This window comes from Pleurodeles waltl, chromosome 5 (assembly GCF_031143425.1).
Source record: "Pleurodeles waltl isolate 20211129_DDA chromosome 5, aPleWal1.hap1.20221129, whole genome shotgun sequence".
Classification (NCBI taxonomy): domain Eukaryota; kingdom Metazoa; phylum Chordata; class Amphibia; order Caudata; family Salamandridae; genus Pleurodeles; species Pleurodeles waltl.
Window position 1 is genome coordinate 540,082,510 of NC_090444.1, and position 19,791 is coordinate 540,102,300.

A 19,791-nucleotide genomic window follows, 5' to 3' on the forward strand; every position below is an offset into this window, starting at 1 on the left:
ACATGGGCTGGCATCTGACCACTGCTCAGATATACAGCTCTGCGATGGTCCAGCCAAATTTCGTTGTGTTAGATATCAAACACTGTGCTTTTACACCCTCAGCATTATGCCCATGTTTAGGATTAAAAAGCAGGTGCCCAGGTGGCACCCTTAAAGGGTGCCCACCAAGTTACCAAGTCATGTCCTGTTTTGGCGGGCCCTCCCAAGCCGCTGTCTCCTTGGCAGCACATAAGGCAAAGGGCCTGGGCAGCAAGGAGGTCACACCTCCTCCCTCCCATGCTGGCTAGTGAGATTTGCATGCGGGCGTGAGCCACAAAGGCTTCCCCTACCTTTGATGTGCCGAGAGCTGCCCCCCTGTGGAGGACAAAGACCTTCTGACCCTTAGCTATGTAGGAGGCGTGCACCTCCCTCAAAATAGCCACACCTTTGAGGTGGGCTAGGAGGTCTGCACAGCCAAGGAAGGGTTCTGCCATCTAGGCAGAACCTAGTAAAAGTGGGTTCTGGGTAGAACGTGATGTATTCCCCACAGGAAGTCTTCATCGCAGGGGCGGACTAGCCGCAGGGACAGTAGCCCATAGGCTATTGTCCCTAACACCCTTGAACATCCCTAAACAAGAATTTAAGGGGCTCCCCTCGCACCAGAACTTAAATCTTACCTGGACAAGAAGAAAGAAGCACAAAGAGATGTCTGCACCAACAACAGGACCTGGACTCCAGCCCCATTACAAAGAAGAGGACACAGAGTGACCTACAGAGATCAGTACTGGAACCAAATGCCTGACGTGTGCTAGAGGTGGAAACTAGTTGGTCCCAACCAGAGGGACCGCCCGTGGACACCAAAACCCCAAGGAAGACTACCCTGACTTTTGGCACCAGTCCCCTGTAAATTGCAGGACTCAGAAGTGTTGAAGTTGAAGAACTGTGCCCTGATGGGCTCTGAGTTCCTGATCCCAAAGAAACTCGGTGTCCTGCATCTAAGGAGTGGGAGTGAGGCCTGGGCCAACTTTCAAGCTTCTACTCTGCGTCAAATGACTCCAGCTGCCAGAAAGCCCATGGACCACCCTTGCAGCTAACAAGTCTTATCTGTCACCTTCATGGAAACTGATGGCCACACGATTTTCACCTACTCCAGGGCACCCCAGAACATAGAATCCGACATCGCCAGCGACCCCTTTCCCGTGGGACTGCAGCCTGAAGGACGTGACTTCGGCTGGAGCAGCAAAGCATCTTTAGCACAACCAGCCCGGTGATTGACAGCTAGGAGCTACCTCTGCACCTGGCCCACGGGACGAGGTGCTGATGATCCAAGCTTCGATTCCAGTTTCTGTCCCCCGAAAGACCTCTACAACTGAAGGGTAGAGTGTGAGTACACCACCAAGTCCTGTTTTGCAACGGAGTGCAAAACACACCAGCCACAGCAGACTGTTCAGCACCAACGGCAGCCAAGTCACCTCTGCAAGCGGACTCCCTGGGCAAGGTAACAAAAGTCCGACTGTTGACTCTTGTTCTAGGTCCCCACAGAACCATAAGTACCTGTGGGTTCACCGAAATCACCCTACAAGTGCCCAATAGCACACTGCTATTTTTCCCATTGACTTCAATGGAAGCCCTTTAAATCTGCAAAGTACTGTATTTTCCAAAGAATTATAAATTCACAATTCCAGTTTTACAAAAGCTACAAAATCCATTTTGGTGTCTAGATTAACATTAAAATCGAATCTATTTTTCTGAATTGGTTTCAAATTTCTGCTGAGTGATATCATTTACTGATCGTCAATGCTGGTAATGTGAAATGCTTTACACATTTTTCTCTAAGTAGCCTGAGTGCTCTTTGCCACACTACCACAATTGTGCTAGGTTTTCCTGAGAGTGAATCTGAGGTCCCCTACTGGATATTGTTTGGATATTCCATGGTAAGACTATCTAGTCACATCATATAATAACTTCACCTTGCTACAGTGTGTGATGACTAAAAATAAATACAGAATTCTAGAGGGGACCTATGACACCCATGAGCAAACGATTTACTCTATCTGCTAACTATTGACTTACAACAGGAAGATGCAGAAGTTGAGTGCCTCTTCTCAAAATGCAGAGGCAGTGAAGTGAAGGGATCATTCTTATAAGCAGAGGGTGAAACAGAGGAAGATTGTGGGAGAGTGATAGGTCACATTGGAGGGATCCAATTACAGTCAAGACTAACTGAAGCTACTCACTGCCAAAAATAAAAAGAGAAGTCTGACAATGCCATGTACTTCTTTAATTCACTTTGCATGTTTCAGAGGCCTGCGGGAGACACCCTTCCTGGCCTGTCTTTGGTCCAGCTTTTGGTAGCTTGGTTATTCATTCTAATGAAGAGAGCACCTTATCTTTACAACCATATACCTCGTTTGTCATGTTAAACAATATTTATTCCACACCGTGGATAATAAATGTCATGTTTCATTCACAGCACTAACCAAGTCCAAGAGAACGGTTTTTGCCATTATTGCTTTGTTATGAAGAAAATGTTGCAGAACTCTGTAACAGCTGGAATGAAGGCAAAGAAAATTTCACGCAGATGTTGAGAATTGTAAAAAACAAATATTGTATGGAGTTTTGTACTTCAACATTTTAAATAAATTGAGGGAATTGTGCAAATTATAAAAGCACTGCTTTCACCTACGGCTATCGAGGCCTAGAGCAGGGCTGTCAAACGCGATGGTGCAATAAATACAGGATGTGTGATACAACCTCAGTGATTACCGGTGGTTAAGATTAATTTCAATCACTGTTTTGTATACTCCTTGCAATAGAGTAGCCTATTTATTTTGAATCAGGACCTAGATGTTGGTGTGCATGCTAAATATCCATCTTAGACATACATCTTAGTGCTTTTCCAAAATCCATGGTTCTTCACATATGACACGAGATATGCACCAATGAGTTAGGTTTACATTAAATTCTGTGCAAGTTGGCCTTGCTTTATATCTCCATCTGCAAAGTGAGTAGAATCTATAAATGGTTTTATACTGTTGTAGCGTCATAATTTTATGATTAAACTTAAGAGTTACATCATTTAGTGTCCTTAAATTATCAGGATTCATTTGCTGTTCCCATCTCTTAGAAATACAATAAGCATAATTACGAATCATACTAGCGAAAGATGCAGTACATTGAAAAATGGAATGGTTTGTTTAGATGCTGAAGGTAATGCATTAGGAACTGATGGCAATTAAAAGTGATCCAATCAGTTCCTGATGCAGTATCTGCGACATCAAAAAAGTTACACTTGCATGTGGCGACTTCACATGATTTATGTAATTGAAAAGTGTTAACTTCATGTTTCATATCATATTAATTTAAATGTATAGGAGAAGAACATTAGGGAGCCTTTACTTGTGGTAGACTTTACAAGAAAAACCAAAGCACAATGTGCGTTTTGCTAAGAGCACGCAAAATGACAGAATTTCAAAACACAGTCAATTTATCTGAGAATTTTAAAATTCAGAAGACGCCAGAGGTGCCTTAGGTTAGATGAAAATGCACCCCCGCTGATTTGGCGCATCAAGGAAATTGCTGTGCTTAACAGAATCTCAGAAGCCACTGTGAGAGAGGCATAGTAAGCACTCACAGTTGCCAGCTGAGATTAAGCCAAAAGACAGCCATCCTGGTTGGGCCTACAAGTGTAGTCATGCCAAGTGCGTTCTCCGAATGACTTGGAGAGGATGAATGGCACCATTCCACGGACAGCTTCTGGCACGTTGAGAACTCATACTTATGAAACCTGTGGGCCTCTGTATCCTTTCGCATTAAACGAATGTTAATAAACTGTCTGTAGACCACTTACCGGTACATTAGTCAAACTGTGCTGGGTTTATATAAAACATTTTCAAACTGTGAGAAATGCGTGTTTACTTCTCGCTGGATCTTTGAGTTGATTTCTGTCCAACTTTTGGTGGTAAAAAGGATGTACTCACCATAGAAGAGCAAAGGTAAAGCAAAAGTTATAATATTAGGTTAAAACAAAAACACATTCTACAAAAGCTGAATCTAAAATATTTTTACAACTCGCTTATTGTGTTTGCACGTCTTCCGCGTTCTACCCTTTGCCCTTTCTTGCTGCTGCTGCATTGTGTTACAGAAGGGGCTCTCTGACATATTTAGTGCAATTGAATCCATAGGTTGTCCAACAGACATCCCTGTAGGAATAAGCGATTGATTACCTTTGCCCGATTTCCTTTGCTCTTGTTCAAGCAGGGTCACGCAGAGGCACACATGACCGACACGAATTTAGTGGGGGGCCTAATGAAGCCCCACCTCCCCCAGAGCCCAGGTGCTGCGGGTGAGCCCCAGAGCTCCAGTGGGCCCTGGCACATGGCCTGAGTGAGATCGGAGTGGTCCCCACTTCCAAGTGTTTTGCAGGGGGGCCCTCTCCAGTTTCCTTATGCCACTGAATTTAGTGTATCCTGGGGGATTGGAGGACCGCAGGGAACCCTCAAGCCTCCACACATGATGTGCAGTCAATGAATAAAGAGTTTTTTTGTGGAAGATCCGATTTACTGCATACTTTTCCTTAAGATTTCACGGAGGAGAAATGTGGTTCCATATGCCACAAACAGGTAGGCCTCAATGGCAGAAGTGACAGTGACAGTGATTTGCTTAGTTTTAAGACTTGACCTGTACTATGTGTGCACTTATTAGTGATTACGTTTACTCATGCCTTACTATTTTCTGAGAAATGTGTTGACGATTTTCTTACTACCAAACAACTGTTCATTGGTCTTGATTAATGTTTAGATTATCCCCTGTTACAACATTCTGAGTGAGCTGAATATTTTGCTCTCAGTTGCCTAAAGTTCAGTTAAAAATATTTTCTCTGAAGATGTTAATTAAGTCAAGGTGTAAACCATTCATTGTTTTCATGAAGGTAGAAGTTTACAATCTGTCATACATTGCTGTAAAGGTTAGCAGCAAAGCAGTAACAGGAAAAAAAAGTTTATTAGACATTAGGGTAAAGTAAGGTTTGGGACAGTAAACCGATCTATCCCAGATTATATGTTCAAACTATGTATGTCTTGTAAATAGGTTGCTTTATGAGTACAATTTCCATGAAATGTAATAATTCTAATGACTCGGTTTTAATGAAGTTACAAATATCTTGAACAAAGGTACTCCCCTTTATTGTAGGCAGCCTGTATGTAAAGACATAACTATAGATTGTTTAAGCAGTCGGAGATGTTCACATATGGGGACTCACAGGATACATCATGTCGAAAAACGTTTGGCTAGATGGCTAGATGTGATCAATAAAGTACCATTCTTTTACCTCCTTTAATCTTATGTTATAATATTTATATTAAAAGTTGCAGAACTGAGTGGAAAAACATGGAGTTTTTCAAACTAACAATATGGTAAACGTATCATTGTGAATGTAGTATTTTCATATCATTTATATATACTAGTGATGATAGCATATGCCTACAACTGAGGAAGTTTAAAATAAAACATGTGTAACCATGGACATTATTACTCAGAGCGTGGTACATTGTCGCATTGATAGTGACCATATACAGAATGTATGGTCAGATTCGTGATGTTTAGGAGTATTTTCAGCCCAGGGATAAATTGGCAAATGTCTTAATTTTATGAACTTCACAAGAAATCATTAGGGTACTCGTGGAAAACTGGGGTCATTTTAGTTTTCCATGAACACATACTTGACCTTGATTAAAATGTACACATACAAAATTTCCACCAGGTGGAATATTCTAAATGTACAATATTGATCTTAAAGTACATTTTCAAATGTAACTATTTTGGTACTCCTCAGTGAAAAAATTACCCAAATCATATTTCTAAGTGTAACTTTACACCATTCCCGTTTCTATGAATTAGTGCCAGGAATTTACTCTCTCAAATGTCCTTATTAGGGCACTACATTTGAAATTCGGTGCACAATCGCCTTTACAATTAGATGGAATATTTTAATGAAATAAGTTGAATTGAGAATGTAATATGCGTGCATCATTTGAAAAGAACCTTGGTGTCAGCAATGTTTCTGTGATGATGCTTTTTGCCACACGCTGGCACGGGTGAGTGGTATCCTTTGGTTCCAGACTTTCCATTGCTGCCCTGAAGCACTTCTCAAAAATAGCCACTAGGAGGTAAAAGGTCCATGGGTTCATCTCATGAAAAAGTCACATGAATGTTCTATCGTTTGAAATGGAAGAAGTGTTACAGGATTAAACTACATATCTAGTAGAGACCGGTTGTAAAACAATGATGGGCATTATGGACAGAAGTATTGTTTACCAAGCATTCTTTTCAAATGGAATTGTATTTCCAGTATTTTCCATCAAAAACGTTTATCAAAAATTTCACAGATGCACTTAGGGTCTGATTTATACTTTTTTAGCGCTGCATTTGCAGCATTTTGTGACGAAAACCGGCGCAAACTGATAAAAATAAAATTATATTTTGTACGTTTGTGCCGATTTTTTACGTCAAACAATGACGAAAATGCAGTGCTAAAAAAGTATAAATCAGGCCCTCAGTGTCAATGTAGTCTTTAGAAAATGTGCGTGTGCTCCTAGCACTCACTGAACATGTGGAGAGAATAGTGAGGGGGCCTGATCATTTATTATGATGCTACATAACTTGCAGTCACTTGGTGCCAAGCTGAATGACTGTTGTTAATTGGCAATAAAAAGTGTTATCAAATGTAAATAAATATTTCATGGAAGTACACAACTAGATATGCACTTTTTCAGACTTTAGGAGTTGAATTGTGACCTCTTGAGTTGCCCTTTCTTAAGTGTGAGTAGATAACCCACTCATGTTTATTCTTTGCAGTCTGGTACTTTATGTCTTGGGTTACTCACTGTAACTGCCAGACTGGCAAGAGTTAGAATGCAATACAAAAAACAAGCCGAGATATACTACTCACTCCTGAGTTGGGAGAACATTAAGGGGCATATCTATCAAAGGTTTTGCACCATGCAAGGGGGAGCAAGGGTGGCGCAAAAACAAAGTCATATTTTCTCAAACCAGAGAAGGCCGCATTGCGTGGCACTGAGTGGCTTGATAAATCTGGAGTAACACAACATTGCATTGCATTACTCTGCCCCAAGGAGGGGTTCCATGGGTGGAGTGTGGGTTTCCCACTCATCCACCTATGGAGTTTGGCGCATTCCCAGATTTACCATTACTGGTAGACCTGGGAACACACCAAAATCCTACGCCTCCCCAGGTGAGGCATAACAAGGAGAAATATCTTTATTTCTCCTCGTTTTGTCCTATTTCTATATGTGCTACATTGTGCTGGACACATAGAAAGAGGAAAATTCCTCAGAAGACTGTTTTTGTGCAAGAAGGTGCCCCTTTCTGCACAAAAAAAATCCTGTCTAAATTCAGGCACCCTTGCACCATGGAGCAAGGATGCCTGCATTGGCGTTAGGCAGACAAAAGTGCTCCAGCACAAGGAAAGGAGAGGAATGTGCCCTATAATGTTGAATATGGTGCATTCCTGCCCTTTCACTAAGTGCAGTGCAGCAAGGTGGCGTGCTGTGCTGCATGGGAATTTGATAAATATGCCCCTAAATACCTGTGGAACAAGTTTTGTATCTCTAAAAAGTACTTATTCCCAACATTTAAAAATTATCAGGCAGTTGCTTCCTATATGTGTGTCTTCTTCATTGTCTTGGCTTTCAAAGGTCATCAGAGAATTCTGTAGAAGAAAAACATACGATCCAACGTATAAAAATATTTTAAAAATTTGGAAAAAGAGAAATTATTTTAAAAAAGAATTGTAGCTCTTGAATACAATGAAGCAACACAACAAAAATATCCATCCTGCAAATATAGGCGAGGATTCACTAAAATTTCTCTTAGCTTGCAGACAAGCTCACATATTTATAAAGTCTTGGGTACAAATGGATGGTAGACCTGCGCTGGTGGCTTCAAAGCCTACATTGTGCCCCTGCTGATATAAGTGCAAACAACATTACTATTATAGAAATATAGAGATAGTAGGAGCTTACATCCATTCCTTTCACCTGTTTTTGAAAGACACCTGCTTTAGAATAATGTTATTTCTCTGAAAACAAGAACACCCTGGAAAATAAATGCAAATTAGAGTGATGTAACGCGGAACATGCCAAAGATGTAGTAGAGATAACATATTCACATGCTTTGGGGATGTAATGCCAGGCACCAAATAGAGAAATAAAGTACTCAAAGAGTTCACATTCCATCTTTTGTCACATGATAAAATGTTCCTATTGATTCTCTTCACAGGCACATTTAAATTGTGGAAAGTAGATGAGAAAAGATATCTACTTTAAACAGCTGAGTAGCATAAAATACTACATTAGCGCACAATTAGCAATCTGAGACAAACATACCAGTAGGTTTTGGAACATTGTCAAAGTACAAGATAATCATAACAAAGTGATAATCAATGTCACAAATTATACCAAAAGCAATTCATTTTATCTGATTGTGCTTTAGAGATTTATCTGTAGGCTTTAAGTGTAATACTGGCTGCTCTCCTCACCTATTTTGTTCATTATATTGTTGTTACAGTACCTAATCTTATGGTGTTACTGAAAGCACAGAGGTATGAATGGATAGGTTCCTCTTACTCTATGACATTGAATGTTTATGCAGTACAATATAAAATATAATATTGTGAATTTATGTAGCAGAGGTCAGTTGGGAAAGTATTCTTCTTTGGTGGCTCTCTGGTAGCATGGATCCAGCTTCATTCACAACAACTACAACTGTGAACCCTACACGGAAAGAAAATGGCAATCATTATTATGTTAATTTATCATTTTTATAACTGTCAATCCAAATATTATTTCAACTTCTTTATGCCATTGCTAAGCGGAGTGATTCATGGTTCAGGTAAAAATTAATTTTAGCAAATGACTCAGCCTCTGCCTTTATATTGTACTAATCTCAGTAAACCTGACACAGCATAATATTATAACCGGATTGGCAAACATTTCTGCATCCCATTATAGCCATATAGCCCACTGCTAAGGGCTATATCAGTTGTTAAAGGCCCTGAACCCGAGTCATAGGCTCAACCTGCTGGCCAGGGCCTAAAACAAGGGATAGAGTCTTTAGCAAGTGGTGTAGCCCAAGGCAGAAGGGCTGCAAGGCTATTAGAACATTCCACCCACTATGGGAAGAATGTTCTAAATTAAAAAAGGGGAAACATAAAGACAAACATTGGAATGTTGGAGCTCCATACTTATACTAGCCTTTTTCAGCCCAAGCTACTCCATTGTCTTCAATGGCACTTTCAAAATCCTGATGTTCTAATAAAAAGTTCTATGAAAAGAAGGCAGCCAAGCTGCCTGTTCTGAGTATCACAATGGTTCCTATAGCAGTACCATCAACAGTGCCCCATTTCAATACACATGAATGTTGCTGTCATCCTTACAAAGAATTTGCCACAAGATGAGGAGATCGAAGTAAAATGTGGGTGGACTATCTAATTTTAGAATTCATGCACCACGGAGTAGATCATCTTTGTGATTTTGAATTGAGACAGCGGACATTTGTCTATCCTGTGGTTAACATTCTATCCCTTTCAAAAGTTCCATTATGGTGAAACATCAGGGAGCATGAAGTGGCAGAAGTAACTGTATTTGCTGTCAAAATCTGAATTGTGACCAAATATAAAAGTGAGTTTAAAGGGTTACTAGGTACTCATGACTTTCCTTAGTCTTCAAAATAGGCACACCCTCATGATGGGAACATTACTCACCATGATTAAATAGTTCATTTTATATAGCACACCCAACTGGTGTTGTAAAGTTCATTTCATTATGAAAAACTTAGTTTAGAAATAAACATACAAAGTTAGCACATGTATGGGTTAAGATGTTCCAATGAATAGTAGTTAATCAAGTGCACATTTGCTGGGAGGCAAATGAAGACTCAATAAGGTATTATTGCACTATACAAGTGTTCTTTGTCAGACAGCCAAACGCATGTTGACTCCCTTCAATGGTCCATTAAAAACATGGGTGGCACATAAAGTCTTTCAGGGAGTAAAGTTATTGTTAGCTAAGCAATGCAATTACCTCAAAGTTTACTTGCATTCGGCTTTACAACTCTGACTGAAGTTACTATTTCTGTAGCAAACAGTGATATTTTTCTGTGTACAATATACCAAATAATTTTTAGCAGGACATTCCAGAGCCCATTTGGGGTTAGATTATTATACTGTGTTTTTTAGGATTGGCAGGCCACACTCATGCTTATCATTTTAGAGGAACTTCAAAGCTTTCATACAAACACTTTCACAGTTCACAATCAATACTTAAAGCCCGTTATGGGTACCTCTGTGATGTATTGCTTTCGTTAGACACTTACCTGGAATTCATTCTGCATTTAGGATAATATGTTTCAGATCACATTCTCTTAAGGTCATTCAGAATTTGCAACAGTGGAAATGTTATCCAGTACTTTGATCAATATTCAGAGAGGTGTGTACCAAAACAGTCGTTACTGCATTGAACATATAACTATTTAATTATGCCCATAACCAGTTCAGCATTGTGAATATCAAAAGTTTTATGGCACAGTCAGTTCGAATTTAGCCACAATCCTTCAGCTGTGGGTGTACTTGTTTTGTTGGCAGCCAATGTTCAAAGTTCATTTGTTCTGTAAACAGTCAAAAATGAAATTGACAAAGCAAATGACCAACCAAAGGCCAACCATAATGGTTCCCTTGCTGAATTGTTTTATGCATTCTATAGTGGACTCTTAGGCAAATGTTGACAGTGTTTTAAATGTTTTACAGTCAACAAAGTCATAGGAAAAATTGACAATCTTTATATTCTTAAAAATGTAAAAAGGGGCCTGTCAAGTGTGCCTCTTTCAACCCTAAATCACTAATCAATACCTATGTGTTAGAAATGGGGTCTTTGGTTGGCAGTCAGGTTACCCCCTGTCCAAGCAAGGACCACACTCTATTCAGGGTAAGTCACAAACAATCCAAATTATCCTGTGCCCACCCTCTGGTAGCTTGGCACTGAGCAGTCAGGCTTAACTTAGGAGTCAATGTGTAAAGTTTTTGTGCAATAAATCATGCAATAACACAGTATAAACACCACAAAAATACACCACACAGGTTTAGAAAAATATAGAATATTTATCTGGTTAAAATAAGGTCAAAACAACCAAGATTTGCAATAAGTACAAGTTGAAATAGGAATTTCAAGAGTCCTAAAATAGTCTTTAGATAAGCAATAAACAGTTAATGCTTGGTTTGTCAAAGTACCTGGTGTCTCAAACATTACACGCATGGGGATCGCAGAGGAGGAGGTTGCATGGAAAAAGAGAGAGTGTGCGTTGTATATTCCGGTACCAACAGACGATGCATTGTTTCTTTTCCCGCAACACAGGACTTGCGTTGTTTCTTCGATATGCAGTCCGGGTTCATCACTGCAGTGCAGGGATCTTCGTTGAACCCAGGGACGATGCGTGGAACTCCTGGGCATGTGGGATGAAGTCACAGTCATGCGTCATTCCAGTAGCGCGCTGCATCAGATTTTCAGTCGCATGGCAGGCACTGCGTCTATTCTCCATCCGAGAGTCTTGCTGCATTATTCCGGATTTGCTGTGCGTCGATCCAGTGGCTGTGTGGCATATTTCCAGTCACAATGCAGGCGCTGTGTCAATCATCACTTGGGAAATCAGGCTGCGTCATTCCGGTTCGGCTATGCAGCAATTTTCTCGTCATGGTGCAGGCTGTGCATCAAATTTTTGGTGCACAAAGATTTCTTTGCAAAAGGTGAAGTCTTTTTGGCCCTGAGTCTTCAGCAACAGGAGCCAAGCTCTATCCAAGCCCTTCTCAGCAGAGGCAGAGGCCGGAAAGACAGCAGTCCTTTACAGCAAAGCAGTCTAGGTGAAACCTTTGGGCAGCCAGGCAGCTTCTATTGGTAGGTTGCAGGTTCTTGTTCAGAGTTTCTTTCCCATGAGGTATCTTGTCAAGAAGTGACTCCATTGGTAGGGTCTCTCTCGGTTATTATCACAGGGCTTCAAGGGCCAGGGAAGGAGATGACTAATTATTGAATGTGGATGGTTATTTCAGACGCCTTATTTCTCTTTATGTTCATTTATGATTCAACAAGCATTGAATCATTCAGGTCGCTAAATGGGTCTATTCATTTTAAAATTGTGGACATTGTATAAACCAGTAGTTTTGAGCAAAATGTATATATTATCTCTGTGCTAGAGGAGTAGGATAGAGAAAGTCATTTGGTGCTCCCAAAAAATCAGCACAATTATATGAAGACATTACTGTTTTAGATCAGGTTTAGATATTCATTTTCTTTCCAATATTCCTCTAATCATGCTCAATTAAGTGCTCCATGTTGCTTTCTCTCCATCAGGCCCATTTGCTGCATTCCTGCACAACCTACCCATCTGATAACGAGGAGTTTATGTTGGTGGTAGGGCTGCTATTCTCTGTTTGTGTAAGATCTCTCTCGGTTATAATTGAGAGCTTGCTAATTGTTCTTTGTGAGAAGCCTGCAAGAGCAGACATGATAGTCATTTCAGTTTGTAATCTGTAGCAATAATTTAATTTCATGAATACATTTTTTTAAATCTTGATTAAGAGTTAGTTGTCTGAAGCTTAAATTCACATACCAAATATGATTACATAACCACTGCCAAAGGTGTGACACTTTGCTTAATAAACACCATCTCAGCAATAGTTGATGCATCAGATTAAGAAGCCATGTTGGAAGAAAGATAGCCAGCTCTGTTAGTGGTTTAGACATCATTCAGGGATAAAAACAAATATTATGGTGCCAATGAATTATGTTACTCCTTTCAGATCAGAATCTACCACTCAAACAGTATACAAGGGTAGCCCTAATGTTAGCCTATGAAAGGAAAAGGTCTCACAGCAGTGAAAAACGAAGTTAGGAGTTTTACACTACCAGGACATATAAACTACACAGGCATATGTCCTGCCTTTTATTTACATAGTACCCTGACCTATGGGTTAGCTAGGGCCTACCTTAGGGGTGACGTATATGTAGAAAAAGGGGAGTTTAAGGCTTGGCAAGTACTTTTAAATGCCAAGTCGAATTGCCGGTGAAACTGCACACATAGGCCTTGCAATGGCAGGCCTGAGACCTGGTTAAGGGGCTACTTATGTGGGTGGCACAATCAGAGCTGCAGGTCCACTAGTAGCATTTAATCTACAGGCCCTAAGTACATGTAGTGCACTTTACTAAAAACATTAAATTAAATAAGCCATTTGTGTATGAGACAATGTTACCATGTTTTAGTGGAGAGAACATATGCACTTTAGCACTGGTTGGAGGTGGTAAAGTGTGAAGAGTCTGTCCTAAAACCAGCAAAAACAGTTTCAAAAAGTTGAGGGAGGCAGGTAAAACGTTGAGGATAACCACCCTAAGGCTGCCAGGTCTAACACTATGCCAAAATGATCTCTAATGTAGATGATCATAATATGATTCATAAAAACCGTGCAGCATTTCTACCGGATTGAATGATGACTACATAAATAGTCGAATGTTATTAACTTAACAATAAGCATTCAGAAGCCAAAGCCTGATTAAACTAAGCACTTGAATAAAAATTCAAAATACAAAGAAGAAGCTCCACTGCAGTCTTCTGTATATGAATCCTTTTTGCATCCAAGGTTCAGGAACCAAGAGCCTTTGCCCCATTACTTTGAAACGTAGTACTGAACATAGAGGGTGTATGGATGTTCATGAAGACATTCTTATCTGGAGTCTATCCTCAAAACTAACAAACCTGCACCATAGTTTTCAGTACCAAGAAAGTAGAAGTAACTCCCCTATGAAAACCTATAATATTTTTAAGAATAGTTATGGAACTCTTCTACATGAATATTACATTCGCCATAATGTATACAAAGTAGCTCTGATAAGGCACCCATCACTTTCCAAGAACCCCCCACCCCTTGACTTACTCAGTGTGACTTATCATTTTAAATTGTAATAGATAAACAGCATTAGGTGTCAACATGCTGAAAGCAAAGGGCCTGATTAAAAAGGAGTTTTTTCTCTTGATTTTGCAAGAACAATGCACATCTACACATGGGTACATGTTTTGGGAATCAGAGCCAATGAGTCGGGCACCATCATCCAGTCATTGAACAATAAATCTTGGTTCAGTTATGTTGGGGACATATACTGGAACTCAGAAATCATTTGCTATTTATTGTTAGTAAAGTAATAATGTGATTCATGCCGTATAATTCGCTCAACCCATTATGCGGCCATGATGACTTGACTTACTGTGAACTATTTACAGGCCAGACACATTTTAGCTGGAAGTTAGCTGGTCTTCTATTGGGGGCAACCCAAAAGTGGATCAGATCCCACTCCCCCCACAGTATTGATTTTATTGTTCTATCAGGTAGATATATTTGACCTTGGCATGCCAAACTTAGCTACAAATTAAAAGTAATGTAAAATCACACATATAGCTCAAACTGCAACAATCAATGTCAAACCAGAAGCTTGCAGCCCATAAGACTGCAAAAGTAATGAAAAAATGCAAGGGTGACACCTAGGTCTCCTAGCTTTGTAGTTGGTTCTCTCACAGGGCTTCAAGGCCCATGGAAGGAGATGACTAATTATTGAATGTGGATGGTTATTTCAGACGCCTTATTTCTCTTTCTGTTCATTTATGATTCAACAAGCATTGAATCATTTAGGTCGCTAAATGGGTCTATTAATTTTAAAATTGTGGACATTGTATAAACCAGTGGTTTTGAGCAAAATGTATCTATTATCTCTGTGCTAGAGGAGTAGGATAGAGAAAGTCATATGGTGCTCCCAAAAAATCAGTACAATTATATGAAGACATTACTGTTTTAGATCAGGTTTAGATAATCATTTTCTTTCCAATATTCCTCTAAATATGCTAAATTTTGTGCTCCATGTTGCTTCTCTCCATCAGGCCCATTTGCTGCATTCCTGCACAACCTACCCACCTGATAACGAGGAGTTTATGCTGGTGATAGGGCTGCTATTCTCTGTTTGTGTAAGATCTCTCTCTGTTATAATTGAGAGCTTGCTAATTGTTCTTTGTTAGAAGCCTGCAAGAGCAGACAAGATGCTCATTTCAGTTTGTAATCTGTAGCAATAATTTAATTTCATGAATACATTTTTTTAAATCTTGATTAAGAGTTAGCTGTCTGAGGCTTAAATTCACATACCAAATATGATTACATAACCACTGCCAAAGGTGTGACACTTTGCTTAATAAACACCATTTCAGCAATAGTTGATGCATCAGATTAAGAAGCCATGTTGGAAGAAAGAAAGCCAGCTCTGTTAGTGGTTTAGACATCATTCAGGGATAAAAACAAATATTAGGGTGCCAATGAATTATGCCATGCTTTACCTCAATTTGCCCTCAGGTAAAAGAGGAAGAATTGTGCTAGCATTGCGCCGGTGCCACACTCATGTCTCTCACAGACACATATCATGCTCCCCATGCCACTGGAATCAAGCTAGCTGGGATGATGAAGGGTGATACCCTGAAACCGGTCCTAGGATACTTGTTTCCAGTCCAGGGAGGACCTGGCTTGGCAGTTTGGGCTGGACTGCTCCCATGGGGAACAGGGTCAAGACTGATTTGCATATGGCTGGGTCTAAACTGGAACAGCATGGGTAGCACAAAAACTATGGATTTAGGCCCAGATCTCTGTACTGGGGGTGAATGTTTGACATTGTTCAGCATTCGGTCCATCACTTGTCCTTTTTGCATTTGAAGCCCCAAGTGGGAAGGGTATACCCACCTGTGGGTCCCGTGCTCCCCATGCCACTGGAATCAAGCTAGCCTGGCTGATGAAGGGTGATACCCTGAAACTGGTCCTAGGATGCATGTTTCCAGTCCAGGGAGGACCTGGCTTGGCAGTTTGAGCTGGACTGTTCCCATGGGGAACAGGGTCAAGACTGATTTGCATATGTTCTGGGTCTAAACTGGAACAGCATGGGTAGTAAAAAAACAATGGATTTAGGCCCAGATCTCTGTACTGGGGGTGAATGTTTGACATTGTTCAGCATTCCGTCCATCACTTGTTCTTTTTGCATATCATTTATTTGGGTCCATGATCTATAAAATATGTACAAGCAAGCACGTTTCCAGGACCACTGCTGTGTTGTACAGACCCCTGGGTAGTTAAGATGACTTTGTAGATAATCTGAAAATTGTATAGTATCATCTGTGTAAACATATAAATCATTTGATAATCCTTGAAAATTTATCTAGCTGTGTAGACATAGAAGATTCTGGGATTTACTCTCTGCTGGGCCTCAAGTTGAACCTAGGACTTAAGCAAACGAACGGGTAACCCATAAGGTAGACCATGAAAAGGAGCAGATATTGGCCTTAATCTATATGAGGGTCACTTCCTTGAAAGGACTTTAATCCTAATAGTTAGATAGGTCAGATTTGTGTGACAGGGAAAGGAACAGCTGTCAATTGTCCTTGGTCCACACAAGGTGTACTGCTCCAGGCTGGGTTTTTTTTTCTTTGAATTCTGGGACTTTTTGTCCTGGTATGTAATGAAATAAACAAGAATAACATTCAAATATTTTTAAAAACATGGACTGGAGCAGCACATCACACATGGATCTGGGAAGGTTGCAGGGATCCACCCATGTTGAACCCATGGTGGATCCTCAGATTCATATGTCAGTGGAAGAATCTGAAAAGCTGGACGCAGCCTGACAGGCAAAATTTTTTTATCAGGGAAATGGTCCCTGAGGCTCAAATGTGAGGGCCATGGACATAAAGGGCTCAGGGTAGGGGTACCAGTGACCCCATGGGGTGAATTGAAATGTGACAAAAGAATAAGTAATGGGCTGCAAATGGCTATAATTTTTTGACATTTCCCAGGGCGTCCCCCAGTGTAAATCCACAGGTGGATCTGCAGGTTCGAGAAACATAAAAAAAAGTTCATAGGTATTTAAAGCCCATTACTTTGACCCTCTTTACAATTTTTGGCAGTGGCGGAGGCCACCCACCAAACCTGTACCGCCATCTGACTGCCAGTGCGGCCAAAACACTGCCGGCCCTATTACAAGTTTACCGCTGGGCCGGTGTGTCGGAAACAGCATTTCCACCCACCAGCCCAGCGGAAAACAGAGCCTTAACATTGACGCCGGCTTGTAATCAAGCTGGCAGCAATGTGGCAGTGCAGCAGGTGCAGCAGTACCCGCTCTGCTTTCCATTCCCCGTAATGCCAGGGGCATGGGCAGTGCAGGGGCCCCTACGGGTCCCCAACACCCCCATTCTGCCAACCTTTTCATGGTGGTCCAAATGCCATGAAAAGGCTGGCGGGTTGGGGAATCATAATCCCCAGGGCGGAGCTACATGCAGCACCACCCTGGCAAATTACAACCACCGAGACTGCCAGGCTGTTGACTGGAGGCAACCTGGCAGTGTCCGAGGTCGGACCGTGGTGGCTCTGCCACGGTCGTAATGTGGCGGTCTTAAGACTGCCAGACTCGTACTGAGGGCCTAAGTGTTGTGTTTTCTTTTTTATGCACCTCATGGGGTCAGGGTACCTCTATTTTGACCCCTTTATGTTCATTTCAGCCCATATTTCAGACCCAGGGACCGTTGTGATAAAAACAAAATGGCAGCCGGAGTGGTCCCCAGGGTTCAAATATGGGTGAATTGCAGATGATGGGGTCAGGGTAGAGATTCCTTGATCCCAAGAGTAAAATTAAATGAGACAATACATAAATTAATGGGCTTTGAATGCCTATCATTTAAAAAAAAATGTATTTAAAGTCCACCGATCCAACCGCAGGGCTCAGCGCTGCCCATGGTGTAAATCCACAGGTGGATCCCCGGATTATGAAAACCATCCAAAAAATCTACTCTCACAGCCACTTAGATATCTATACAGACATTCTCACACTGACTGTACCACCCAGATAGCCACTCTCACACCCACTCATACACCCAGGCATACACTCTTACATCTACTGTGACACCAAGACACACATTTGCACATCCAATTAGACACCCAAACAAACACTCTCACACCCAGACAGACATTCTCACACTCACTCTCACACCCAGTCATACACTCTCACACCCACTGTCATACCCAGGCACACCCTCTCACATCCACTCTCACACCCAGACAGAAAGCTTCACACCCATTTGCACACCCAGACAGATACTTTCACACCCAGACACTCACACCCACTCTCACACCCAGACACTCACACCCACTCTTACACCCAGTCACACACTCTCAGACACACTCACTCCCAGACACTCTCACACCCACTTTCAGACCCAGACACACCCTCTCACATCCACTCTCACACCCAGACAGAAACACTCACACCCACTCTTACACCCAGACAGACACTCTCACACTCACTCTCACATCCAGACAGACACTCTCACACCCACTCTAAAAAGAACTTTAACAATTAAATGTTTATTAATCCATTTTCATACAAACTGTCATTCTATTTCAAGAGATAGTTCAAATGAAACCAAAGACAGGGAAACAGAAAGGACTTAAGGGAAGAGTTGTCTACTTATCTTTAGATTAAAAAAATTATTGACACTGAGGATTTTGAGAAAGATGTAGAAGAACCACTCATCGTCCTAGTAAATGGTGTGCCCACCAAAAATAAAAACATCTGGCAAGAGTTAGTGGATATGAGTAAAGTGAAACAAGCCATATTATACTTGAATGTAAATAACTGTTTTTTACAAAATTGTTGATATTTTGGAGATGTAAGTTGTATTGATGATGAAGGATTACAATCAAGTGAACAAATAAAAAAGTGGATAAACAGAAGTCAGAAGGAATATATGAGCACTACAGTATCCGCCCACTTCGTTTGAAAGAAGCTATTGGTGATGCCATTTATCTGTTTCAAAAGAAACAAGCTACAGGAGCTCCAATGAGTTTATGGGAAAAAAACTTCAGAAGATTCCTGTTTTACACTGCTATTTTCTACTGGAGTAAGTGGCCGATACCATGACCGGCCTGTACAAATACCAGCAGCTGAATACAGGTCAACAAGACTATATTCAGAGGATCCTAGGTTCTGCCAGTGTAGTCCCTATATTTTCCATGTATTATTTGCGAGTGACTTGTCAGGGCTGTCTGCTTCTGTAAATTCAATTATAAATACAGGAGTTGTACAAGGTAAGTATGAAAACCTGGAATACATCTTAATTAATTGGATGGCATGCCAATGAGGAGCCAACGGATATTGGTCTTGTCGTCATGGGAAACTTAAATGCATGCTCCAAAACCTAGGTACTCCTACTTGGTTTGTCACACTTTGTTGTGTAAGGTATGTATGGGATGATTTACTTGCATTTATAAGAGAATCAAACTCTAACATTAAGTGTATTAATTTGAAGATAGCAGGAGAACTTTTCTCTTTGAATCCTGCTGTGTAGGTATTTTAATCACATGTTCTAAGCCATGCTCGGTTTCATATGCAATAAAGCAAATCCTATTCTTGGTGAAGTTACAGATTATTTTTGGTGTAAAGAATACCAATCAATAGGTGCTTCTCATATCCACATGCTCTTACGGATGAAGGCTGCACCGAAATTGAGAATTGACAGTGATGACTTTTACTATTTTTAAAGAACAGTATGTTATATGCACCATTCCAAAAGATAATGATGACAAAGGCCTAAGACACCAAGGGGGTCATCCCGACCCTGGCGGTAAAACCCGCCAGGGCCGTGAACGACGGAAAGCACCGCCAACAGGCTGGCGGT

General features: G+C 40.9%; 1 long non-coding RNA gene across 1 annotated transcript in view; it reads right to left on the bottom strand.

The window, feature by feature from the left end:
• Window positions 1-5,084: 5,084 nt before the first annotated feature.
• LOC138295820 (uncharacterized) overlaps window positions 5,085-19,791 on the bottom strand; it is a 77,906-nt gene continuing 63,199 nt past the window's right edge. The window contains exon 6 of the long non-coding RNA XR_011203692.1: window positions 5,085-8,771. This is a non-coding gene — a long non-coding RNA (uncharacterized lncRNA). The remainder of the gene's footprint in view (window positions 8,772-19,791) is intronic.